General features: G+C 41.6%; 1 long non-coding RNA gene across 1 annotated transcript in view; it reads left to right on the top strand.

Annotated features, from left to right (window-relative positions):
• Positions 1–3422, top strand: part of LOC308627332 — a 336433-nt gene extending 333011 nt beyond the window's left edge. Inside the window, exon 2 of the long non-coding RNA XR_014017393.1 lies at positions 3330–3422. This is a non-coding gene — a long non-coding RNA (uncharacterized lncRNA). The remainder of the gene's footprint in view (positions 1–3329) is intronic.
• Positions 3423–12879: the final 9457 nt, after the last annotated feature.

Raw genomic sequence — 12879 nt, 5'->3', positions numbered from 1 at the left:
GTAAGAAAAGATTTGAAGCCAAGATTCATCTCACTTTCAGAGTTGTTTCAACTTTGTATGTTCTGCTCCAAATAGCAAGTTTTGGGTGGGATCAAGTTTGGCTGCAAAAGGAATGAAAACAAGGAGGAATCTGATTGTGACAGGAAAAATTTCCATGAAAAATCCACAGATGTCTCGTTGGCTACAGCTGCCATAGCACAGACTTGTGGCTTAAACAACAGAAATTGATTTTCTCACATTTCTGGAAGCTGGAAGTTCAAGATCAAGGTGTCTGCAGGGTTGGTTCCTTCTGAGTCATATTTCCTTGGCTTGTAGATGACGGTCTTCTCCCTGGGTCTTCACATGGTCTTCTCTCTGAGTGTGTCTGTGTCCTAACCTTCTCTTCTTGTAAGGAACCCAGGCATACTGGATCAAGGCCACCCTAATGAGCTCCTTTCAACTGAACTACCTCTTTAAAGACCCTAACTCCAAACACAGTCACATTCTGAAGTACTGGAGTCTAAGACTTCAACACATACATTTGGAGGGGATGCATTTCAGGCCAGAACAACAGTTAAATAACTCTAATATCTCCACCAGGGACTACTGCAAGCAAGAAAGAGAATCACAGACACAAAAACTTGAAAAACTGTATACGATTTCTTTGAAACAATTCAATATGCCATGCATGTAGCTAAAAGTTACCTGCACTTGAGGTGGAAAAATTCAAGAGCACTGCTTCCCGCACACCACCCCCATCCCAGAAAGCCTTAAATAAATCCCTGAAATTATATTAGAGATTTTCAGAATGAGACAGGGCCACAAAGAATCATGTTCCATCCTTTCTCCAGGTAAAGGAGGTAAGAATTTGTTGATCTACACAGATATCTTGTTATGGCCCTTGAGAAACATGAATGACACCTAGCCTAGTATCTGGCATGTAGAGGCCCCCTCAGTAAAATTTAATGGTATCATAAGGATCTGGTTTGAAACAAACATGGGCTTTGTAATCACAAATATTACAAATAAATTGTTTCTAAGAACTCAGAAAATCTGTGCCTCCCTAAGGTCAGATGACTGAAACCCATTTCAATTTCCTTCCCTGCTTTCCCTTTTACTATTAATTTACTAAATAAACATGTATCCAGCATCTACTAAATTCCAGAAACCACCCTAGACACTGGAGGTGGTCACAGCCTAGGAGACAAGGCAGACAGAAAAACACATGGGAAACCCAGCCATAAGCAAAAGCTATAAGACAGGTGTGATAGTTACTTTGGTGTGTCAGCTTGGCTAGGCCACAGCTTCCAGATATTGAGTCAAACATTATTCTAAATCTTTGTGGGAAGGTATTTTGGGGATGGAATTAACATTTAAATCAACTGACTTTAAGTAACACAGATTACTCTCCATAATGTGGGTGGGCCTCATCCAATCAGTTGAAGGCCTTAATAGAACAAAGACGACCTCCCCCTGAGCGACAAGAAGGAATTCTTCCAGCAGATGGCCTTTGATTCAAAGTGCTTTTTTCTGAGTCTCCAACCTACAGGCCTATCCATCAGATTTGGGGCTCATCAGCCTCCACAATGGTGCGAGCCAATTGCTTTCAATTAATCTCTCTCTCCCTCTCTGGAGAATCATGACTAATTAAGTAGATTTAATTTTCATTACCCCTTCCCCCAAAATTACATGAGGTTTCACAGAGAAACTAAGATCTGAGTTGGATCTGTAGAAGAGAATACTTTCTAAAACCAGCTAGTTATAAATTTGATTGCAGAATAAGCCAAGTATTTCTAAAACCAGTTTCTATCAACCAGACAAATACTCTGGAATCCAGAGATCTCCATAAGGGTTGTTTCCAGTTTTATGTTTCCATTTTGTAACCTTTATAAATATTAATGTGAGCATACTTGGTATCACCCAGATAACTGCATAATAATAGAGCACTTTCATGTAATTTTAGCATTTCCAATCACATTTATGTCTGTGAAAACTTTGCAAGAAATGACATTAAAATGGTATCTATAAATGATGTGCTAGGAGAATTTAGACACCACATGGTACACCCTGTACTGCTTTGCTCAGTAGTTAGATTAAGGAAAGCAGAGGTACATGCATATAAACACACACACACACACACACAAATACACACACAGATTCATTCACAGGGGTTTTTTTTAAATTACTTTGATATTTCAATGTCTAGAAAATAGTAGATTAAACTAAAACAGAAATCCTTCACCTGCAGAACCTAGAAATGCTGCATAAAAATTGTATAGTTGAGCTTTGAAAGAAGAAAAAGTGAAACAAAAATGAGAGAGGGAGGAAGAAGGAAGGAAGGAAAGAAAGGAAGGATTTTAAAGAAAATGGTAAAGATATTGATTATTTGTAGATTTTGTCTGATCAAATGGTCACTTTGAAAATTTAAGGATAGCCACTAAACAAATAGAAATCATATATGTAACAGAGGATAAAGTGAGGAATTTTAAAAAGTAGGAGAGCTAGTAAAAAAATAAAGAAAAAGCAGGCAGAAAGCATAAAAGGAGACAGTAGAAATAAATTTTAAATATCAGTAATCTCATCCACATAGTAAATATCACCTACTAATCAATGTAAATGGATCAAACTCACCAGTTAAAAGACAGAAACTCTCGGGGACTTGCTTGGTTGCACAGTGGTTAAGAATCCACCTGCCAATTCAGGGGACATGGGGTGGTCCAGGAAGATCCCACATGTCGCAGAGCAACTAAGCCTGTGCACCACAACTACTGAGCCAGTATGCCACAACTACTGAAGCCCGTGCACCTAGAGCCAGTGCTCCGCAACAAGGGATGCCGCCGCAATGAGAAGCCGGCACACTGCAACGAAAGTAGCCTCGCTCACCACAACTAGAGAAAGCCCACGTGCAGCAACGAAGACCCAACACAGCCAAAAATTAATTAATTAATTATTTAAAAGACAGAAACTCTCAAATGGATAAATTTCACTTAAAGGAAATACAGGGGACTGTAGAACAAGATAAATGATATCACAAAGGAAAACACAGACTTCAAAAGTGCAGAATACGAGGCATTCTACAGGAAACTAACTTGCTTCTGAAATAAGTCAAGAGCATGAAAGAAAAGCGAACTGCTCTATATTAAAAGAGACCAGGCTTCCCTGGTGGCGCAGTGGTTGAGAATCTGCCTGCTAATGCAGGGGACACGGGTTCGAGCCCTGGTCTGGGAGGATCCCACATGCTGCGGAGCAACTAGGCCCATGAGCCACTATTACTGAGCCTGCGCGTCTGGAGCCTGTGCTCCGCAACAAGAGAAGCTGGGATAGGGAGAGGCCCACGCACCGCGATGAAGAGTGGCCCCCGCTTGCCACAACTAGAGAAAGCCCTCACACAGAAACGAAGACCCAACACAGCAAAAATAAATTAATTAATTAATAAACTCCTACCCCTAACATCTTCTTAAAAAAAAAAAAAGAGACGTAAGAGACATAATAACCAAGTTAAATACATCGACCTTGTTTAGATCCTGATTCAAACTACCAACTGTAAGAAAGCATGAGAAAATTGGAGGAATTAAATTGTATACTGGGTATATATGATACTAAAGGATTATTATTAGTTTCCTTGAATGTGTTAATGGTATTTTGGGGAAGCAAATGTGATATAATCTTGATAATTAATGGATCTGGTTAATGGATGCATGGGCGTTCATTGTACTGTATTTTCTACTTCTGAATAAGTTTTTATAAAGTTTTAGTTCAACTATAAACTGTCCTCAAAAAACACTTCTAAAAGTAAATAAAACACAAAAATTTTAAATAAACTGATAGAAAGTGATATAACATATTTATTAGCACCCACCCAAAGGAAGCTGGAAATACTATATTCATATCAGACAACTAGATCTTAAAGCAAAAAACAAAAAATGTGGGGAGAGCATAAAGAAGGTCTTTTATAATAATAAAAAGAACAGTTAACGGGGGAGGTGCTGAACCTGCAAGTATCTAATAACATCACCCCAAAAGTACATGAAAGAAATATTGGCAGAGGCATGAGAAGTTGAAAATTGATAGGCCGAGTAGGAAACTTTAATACACTGTAGTGGGTTAAATCAAGACCTCCAAAAGACATGTCCCCATCCTGCCCCCCAAAATTTGTAAATGTGACCTTATTTGGAAAAAGAGTCTGTGCAGATGTAATTAAGTTAAGGATGAGATCACTCCGGATTATCTGGGTGGGTCCTAAATTCAGTGAGAGGTGTTCCTGTAAAATACAAGAGAGAAGACAAAGACACAGACGAAAAGGCCATGTGAAGATGGAGTCAGTGGTCAAAGGGATGCAGCCACAAGCCAAGTCAGGAGCCACCAGAAGCTGGAAGAGGCAAGGAAGGATTCTTCCCTACAGGCTTTGGAGGAAGCAGAGCCCTGCCATCACCTTGATTTTAGACTTCTGGCCTCCAGAACTATAAAAGTATAAATTTCTGTTGTTTTAAGCCACCAAATTAATGGGTATTCGTTACGGTAGCCCTAGAAAACCAATACCTCTATCAATAGTTGGCAGATTAAGCAGACCAAAAATAATGAAAATATATAAGAGATTTGAACACTATAATTAGCAATTTTTGTCTAATGGGCATCTGTGCAATCCTGCACACAATTATCCTTAAAAATACACATTCTTCTTAATTGCACAGGAACAGTCTATATGAATTTGAGCAATATTGTAACAGAAAATAATTTAAGTCAATATTGTAGAGCTGAAATGATTTTTGCCTCAAAAAGAGCAGGTGCATTGCCCAAGTGTGAGAAAAATTGGCTTAGAACTTTCTGACCCTTTAATCTGCTGGAGACAGCTTGAATTCTTTGTGCTTAGAAGAGAATATAGTTCACTAATTAGCTACAAAGAAACAACTACACCCAGGCTCTTAGTTTTATCTATTTTGAATGACTCTTACAGGAATTAAAATGTTCAAGGACACATAGATTCCATTGTTACTTCAAAGTAAGCACTCATGCTGGATTCATTGTCATTACTAGCAGGATAATTACTCTTAAAGTAACAGTCCCCAGAAGCAAGAAGGATTTTTTTCTTTTTTCCTTCCTGGTGTCGCTGATCAACCCTGAGGTTTCATAAGTAAATACATACAAAGTTAACATGCTTAAATAAATTTTGCATGAATCAGATCATACATTTTATATGCCTCTCACAAAATGAGGTAGGTTAACAAGTGTAACACATCGGACATCTGGGGGGGGAAGTAAAGATAATTTTCAGAAAATCGCCATATCTATCTTTCTTAACTACTATACCAACATGAGGCAAGAATCAAAACAGAGCAGCATGATGGGAGGGTACCGAATGTGACTGCCTTTTCCTTTCTTCTTGCATTGCATCATTTATACTGTTACCTCCTCGGGGCAAGGACTAGGTTGTTATTTTTTAGGGCACAATTCTTTTTAACCATGCAACGCATGTATACTTTCAGCTTGTAGAAATATTAGATGATAATTTTATTAAAGGAAAAAAACTCTTCGCCACTTCTGCCACCTATTGTCTCCTGGCCCCCAGTAAGGGAAGACATCTTTAGAGCTGAATCCATTTGGAAGGAGGGATGTTTGCCCAGTGAAGCATGAAGTGTGTCCTAGGATATCTGGGAGAAAGGTCACTGTGCCAGGGTTTCCATTTCATCAGCTGTACACTGTCACGGCATTTCCTGGGGGGATTATGTAATGGTTTTGGACGAAGACCTCTCTGGTTGCCCACTGTTCGTGAATAGTGAGCTTTGGAAGGGACAGGGAAGGCAGAAAAAGACAATTCCTTAGGGCAGCTTTGCAGACAGAGCCACGAAGTCTGATGACCCATAAAATACTTGAAGTTCTAACCAGCTCTTGCACAGAGCAGTGTCAGAATCACATCTAACAGCGTGAGCCACATCTGCCAACAGACGACACGTGGTGGGCTCCAAACTTCTCTTTAATTCTCACTCTTCCTCACATTGTGGTTTCTTTTCAAACTAGGTTGATTGCTTTTGAATCCTGAGCCTAGAGACTTACGCTAATGTGCGTGGCTGCCTTAAAGGAGTGGGATGATACCTGCCGAGAAGCCACCTCAAATGTTAAGGAAAAGCAAACATCTTGTGCCAAATGTTCATAACAGAAATGCGGTGCTCTAACTGCCCTTTCCGAAAACAGCGAATTGGTAAAAAATTATTTTTTCTTTTTAAAGAGATTGTCCCAGGCAATGGCTAAACAGCTGATTACAAACTGATATGTAAATGCTATTCCTTGATTTTTCAAGGAATGGAACAGTTAGAACCAAAATCTTGAATTAATTACAGCACGTAAATGTTTCATGGATACACAGAAGCACATTCCTTTAGAGGCAGACATTATAAGCCAGGTGATGTTGATGGGTAAAGAGAAATGCCTAGAGGTTGTGCTGGGAGGAACAAGTGTAAAGGGCTGGCCCACCCCTCGAATGTTCTATAGACCTGTGGCTGCAGGGGTTATCCCTTACAATGTTCTTCTCCAGTAGATTCTTAATATCACTGCCAAAGGCTGTCTTCCCCATTGTTTTCAACTATCCTCACCTTTCCGAAAGCCTTACATTCATTTCTTATGGCCCTACGCATCAAGACTTCCATCTCTCCTTCAAGAAACTGGGCCCCACCATTCTATAGAGATTTACAACCAAAATACCCTACACTTCAAAGCCCCCCAAGGACCTTTCAGTGGGTTTCCTCCCCTTGTCTCCTCCCTTTCTTTGCCTGTTCTGTGCTCCCGCTAGCCTTCCCGCCCAAAAAAAGGGAGACAAAAGAAAGATGTGCAGCATCCATCAGACATGTTTAAGCCACACTAACCTTGAACCACCAACTTGTAGGCTAGCCCAGCCCCGTCCAAAGGTAAATCGTTTCTGAATCCTCTCTGTCCTCTGCTTCCTTTGTCAATTCCCTGAGAGCTTCTGCAGCCCCACCACACACTTCCTAGTCCCCTGTTATATTCCCATCTCACTCCCACCCCACTGGCTTTCCCTATTCTTCAGCTGTTCAGAGGGGGACTAGCAGAGGGCTGGGGGGGGGTCTCCACATTCATAAGATAAACATGGCGTATCTCCCAAGGGGGACAATGTGTCTTTAACCAAAGATGGGGAGGAATTCAGTAATTTATCTAAGTAATTTGAAACACTATTTCTGTATTAAAACAAACACGGATGTGTTATGGATTAGAATGCAAAAGCCACATGAATTTTTAAAATGAAAACGAGACTTCAAAGAAGTTTAGCATCTGTGGAAGGTGTTTCCTGCCGACACCGGTAGATCTCTCTGCTCATCCATTCTCACTTTCTTCTACCTGCCATGTGAGCAAAGACACTGGAAAACATCTGCCCAAATCCCAGGCTGCTCTCAATTTATTATCAATTTCTTCATTCATCACACTGAGCACCTACTATGTGCCAGACCTTGTGAATATAAATATGGTTTAAACACAGCCCCTACCTTCAAGCAGCTCATAATTTAGAGAGATCAACATAAATAAGTAGCTATGAGAGAATGTAGTAAATTTTATAATAAAAGTATGTCCAAAAAGTTATAGTATCACACATAAGGTAGCAATTCACCACTTTGGACAGAATCAAAGAAGAGTTCAAAGTCTGGCAATCTGGCTATATTCTTTAAATTGTGCATATTTTTCTATCATATCTTCTACCATCAGCAAAGCGTGCCTTAGGCATTACATTCCTGTGTCTAGCTAATTTACTTTGCATAGTACAAAATGCATGTGGACCCTAATGTATTATTTTGATGCTGGGAAATGGTACTGGTTAAACACATTATGTGTTGAACTGCATTTCTCCCAAAAAAGATATGTTATAATCCTAAACCCCAGTGCCTCAGAATATGACTTTATCTGGAAATAGGGTCTTCACAGAGGTAATCAAGTTAAAAATGAGGTCCTTAGAGAGACCCTAACCTAATATGACTGGTGTCCCTATAAAAGGGAGAATTGTGGACACAGACATGCAAAGAGGAAAGATAACAGAAAGAGAAACTGGGAGAAGACTATGATGGGACTGGAGTGATGCATCTATAAGGCAAGTAACACCAAGTGTTGCAGGCAAACACTGGAAACTAGAAGCGGTGAGGAAGGCTTGCCTCCTAGAGCTGTCAGACAGAGCACAGCCCTGCTGACACCTTGATCTCAGACGTCCAGCCTCCAGAGCTGTGAGACAGTAAGTTTCTGTGGTTTTAAGCTGCCCAGTTTTTGGTTCCTGCTACAGCAGCCCTAGGAAACTAACACGCACACATGTTCTCCATTTCAGAGTAAGTTTATAACCTCTTTTCTGAAAGTAAACCTCAGCTTTGTCTTCCTCGGCAACATTCTCTGCTTGAAGCTAGCCTCCAAGTAAATGTCTCTACGGCAGTGGTTCTCGAAGTGCTGTCTCTGGACCAGCAGCAAGAGCATCAGCAGGGAACCTGTTCAGAAAAGCAAACAGGTCTTCCCTGGTGGCACAGTGGTTGAGAGTCCACCTGCCGATGCAGGGGACATGGGTTCGTGCCCCGGTCCGGGAAGATCCCACATGCCGCAGAGCGGCTGGGTCCGTGAGCCATGGCCGCTGAGCCTGCGCGTCCGGAGCCTGTGCTCCTCAACGGGAGAGGCCACAACAGTGAGAGGCCCGCGTACCACAAAAAAAAAAAAAAGAAAGAAAAGCAAACATGTCCTTCCCACTCCAGATCTACTAAAATCAGAAACAGTTTGAGCAAGCCATCTGGGTGAATCTGGTTTGAGAACTGCTGCTCTACTGCATGTGCTAGCCAATTTCACTTTGCCCCTGAATCCTATTCTGTTCCAGGTATTAAGGATTATGAGATATTAGTTCTCTTCCTCTGAAATATCATAAGAATAAAAAATGGCTACAGCTCTCATATGATTTTCTCCCAACTGAACCTGCAAAGACCCAACAGAGTTTCTTCGGAAGGCCCTTTAATTCTATGATAGACAAAACTGGCAAGTGCACGATGTGTAGATATTTTGTGATTTTTCCCACAGCTGGAACTGGCCTCCCAGGTGCCCTTGTACCCAGCATCCTCACCTACAGCACAGGTATCCAAATTCACCAGACCTCCCCATCCAACCCTCTCTTTTCCCATGATATCCATGATCCAAAATCCCCTTCTCTCTCTCCCTCTATAAAGTGTCCATTCACTCAGAAAACTGCTCTCAATGATGTGGAGGAAACTATTGATTAATTTATAATTAAAATATGAATGACTAACAGCCTTTCCTCTTTAATTAGCCCAGGTTGTCTGATTTTATTTTAAAGGTGATGTTTCAGCCAAAAGAACTCTACTTGGGCAGAGCTCTATTTGAAAAAGCACAATGTAGAAACAAAATAAAAATCTGTTTGTTGTATTTATTTTTAAGGGTGGGTTTGAGAAGTGGATGGCCAGTGCCCTTTAAATTACAACAAGTTCATGAACAAATACTCGGCTCACATGAGGCCAGTCCTGTTTGGCAGCTCCTACGCATTCCTGGTCACCAGCCTGCCAGCTTGTTGACCTTGAAGAAATGGCACCAGGCCTATCCTTCTACTTTTGCTACATTCCTGGGTTTTGGTTTGGGGGGGGGGTTGTTTTGTTATTTTTGATATTTCAACTTCTTTCTTTTTTTTATTTATTGATTTTCTTTTTTTTTTTTTTTTTGGCTGCATTGGGTCTTCGTTGCTGCTTGTGGGCTTTCTCTAGTTGCGGCAAGTGGGGGCTGCTCTTCATTGCAGTACATGGGCTTCTCAGTGGGCTGGCTTCTCTTGTTGTGGAGCATGGGCTCTAGGTGCGTGGGCTTCAGTAGTTGCGGCTCACGGGCTTTAAAGCACACGGTCAGTAGTTGTGGCCCACTGGCTTAGTTGCTCCATGGCATATGGGATCTTACCGGACCAGGGCTCGAACCCGTGTCCCCCGCACCGGCAGGCAGATTCTTAACCACTGTGCCACCAGGAAAGCCCTGATATTTCAGTTTCTTAACAGGAAATTTTAGCTGCTGGTTTGAACCTAATTGAAGTATTTTGTATGCACACCCTGAGACCCTGAGGCTAGGGTGTATTTTTTAATAAATCAAACAAATAAATTCCAAGCTTTGTACTAACTGAAATGTCCTCATGCCTTTAATGGTGGCCCCTGAAATGGAAATACTAAGAAAGGCAGGAATAATGTCTCTTTAGTGGCAAACAAACCTAATGAAGTGGGGGCGGGAAGTGGTCCAAGTGTAAAAGGAGAATGAAATTCATGGCATAAACTGTCCTGGAAATTGGCCTCCAGTTCTCAGCTAGCAGAGATCACTCTGAACCTAAGGCAATGGATGGGGGAAAGGGAAATTAATGTGTAATGAACATTGCGCCAGGTGTTTTACTTCTATTATGTGACAGTTGGGTTAAGAGACTTCAACCAATCGATATAGTCCCCTGAAGAGCAACCCCAGTTCTTGGTCAAACTTTAGGACTGATTTAGGTTTGCCTATATAAGGGATCAGCCAAGGTTAAATCATGACTAGATTCGCTCCCAAACTAGCTCCTTATTCTCAAACCTGAATGGAAAGCAAACCAGCCAACAGAGGGAGGGAATCCAGGCCATTGTATCAGTTAGACTATTGTTTTAAATTATAAGGGCCCAAGTTTGTGGGCTCCTATAGTTAGAATGTCAGTGGGCAGATAGGTTTCAGGGTCTGTTTGATTGAGCAAAAAGAGGGAGGAGATTTTTCCCCAGAATGCCCCAGAAAAACATTTTTTTCTTTATTCATTCAATATTTATTGAGGACCTACCACGTGGCAGGCACTTGGGGTTCATCAGAAAACAAAGCAAAACTTTCTGCCCTCATAAAGCTCAGGTTCTAGCAGACGCTTACATTTTAGTGTCCCTTGATCTCATTGGAACTGTTCCACGAGCTCTTAGGTTCTAGTAACCTCCCTCACTTCTTTACTTCTGCCCCCAGCCTCAGGTGTGGTAGCTGCTCCTGATAGTTCCTGGCCTCTGGTTAGCTGAGTGTCCCCCTTTTGCTCTTTCAACCTTGGAACATCCGTGTAACCAATCCCCCTTGTTAAACCCCCCTCTGTTTGAAGTAACAAGTATGCATCTCCTTTCTTGATGGGACCCTGACTGATAGAGAATGAAAACCTACACAAAGACTTGGTTACAACTGGAAAAATTGTGAAGGTAAGGGAAAATTCTATGTAGGCACCCAGGTGCTGTCTGTTATCACATTATTTTTCACCCACTGGAAGACTTCTGAGCAAAAAGCCATGAGTCAACACACTGAAGAGGAATTTCTGATTTCTGTAAAGGCAGCACATGTCTGGGCATAACTGGTGAATTGACCTCCAGGCGTCGATCTGCACAAATTGATTTGAGTTCAACAGAAGGAAACATTCTAGAAAACAGTTTCTGAGTAGGTACCTAGAGGCAGAGAAGGTACCAGAAGAGGGAAAGAATTGTAGGAAGACAGCATGGTGATGCTTTCTCTGTCCAGACACATGGTCTAGTTCAGTGCCCCATGGAGAGACAGGGTGCAAGCCACCACTGGGGTCAAACAGAACTACTTGAAGCTCAGGTGACAGTTGACTGGAACATTCTCTGACTCTGTATAGAACTCAGTGAGCTCTGGCTCTTTCTTTCTTGGGTCACTCTCTAACCAGACTTGCATCCCCATCATTCCACCGAAACTGCTCTTGTGAAGGTCACAAGTGACCTCTGTGTTGCCAAATGTCAGTTCTCATCCTACTTCAATATCAACCTCACTAATCTTTTGTGTTCTTTTCCAAAAGCTTTCATTTTACAGACGTTCAGCTGCTCTGAATGAATGCCAACCAGCTGAAGGAAAACGAATCCATCTAATAATTCGACTAATAAGAATGATGACAATAATAACTCCCATTGTTGAGCATTTACCATGGGCCAGACACTAGTCCGAGCACCTTATGTGGATGCCATCCTGTGAGATGAACACTGTTATCTTCATTTTTACGGATGAGGCCTCTCAGTCACAGAAAGGTTGAGTATTTGCCTAAGGTCGCACTGTCCATGTGCAGACTCAGTGGTAGAGTCAGGCAGTCTTTGTGTTTCCATGATTTGACCTCCAGCAGATCAAATTCTATATCAGAATTTGTAGAGTGTTACCCAGATTTGGTCATATCTATATCAGAAAGCTAGAGAACTGAGGTTAAGGAGGTCAGGTTCTTGGAAAGGTCTCTGCGCTACTTTGCTTCCACATGTTACCAGCATAGCTCAGGCCACGGTGTCCTCCCTCACCTGCAGACCAGTGGACAGCGGGCAGAGTACCAGGCACAGGAGCCGGGAGGGGCATGCAGTCCAGCAGGGAGGAAGGAGGTCTGTGGACGGCTATCGACGTTCAAGATGCCCAGGGTCCCCAGAGCGGGGCTGAAGGAAGCCTCAGCAGTGACTGATGCTCTGATCAAAGGCCAAGGGAGAAATCGCTGGAGGGTCACAGGGACCCAGACATGAGGTTGGGGTTCAGTGGTAGAGATCTTATCCCTGGAGAAGGAACTGGGAAAACAAAACAAGACAGCAGCACTAAAAAAGATTTTTCAGCAGATTACAAAAATTGAGTATCAGGAGCAGTGAACAAAACACAAAACTATGGGCTCCTGGGGGCAGGGGGAGGGATAAATTAGAAATTTGGGATTAACAGGTACACACTACTATATATAAATAGACAACCAACAAGGACAGTAGCACAGTATCAGTATCTTGTAGCACAGTATCAGCATCTTGTAATAACCTATAATGGAAAAGAAACTGAAAAAGAATATATATATATATATATATATATATATATATATATATATATATATATATATATATATATATACGTATATAACTGAATCACTTTGCTGTA

This window comes from Mesoplodon bidens (genome assembly GCF_964165515.1).
Source record: "Mesoplodon bidens genome assembly, chromosome: 13".
NCBI classification, from domain to species: Eukaryota; Metazoa; Chordata; class Mammalia; order Artiodactyla; family Ziphiidae; genus Mesoplodon; species Mesoplodon bidens.
Note: the sequence above shows the minus strand (reverse complement) of the source record. Positions and strands in the feature narration are given on the sequence as shown.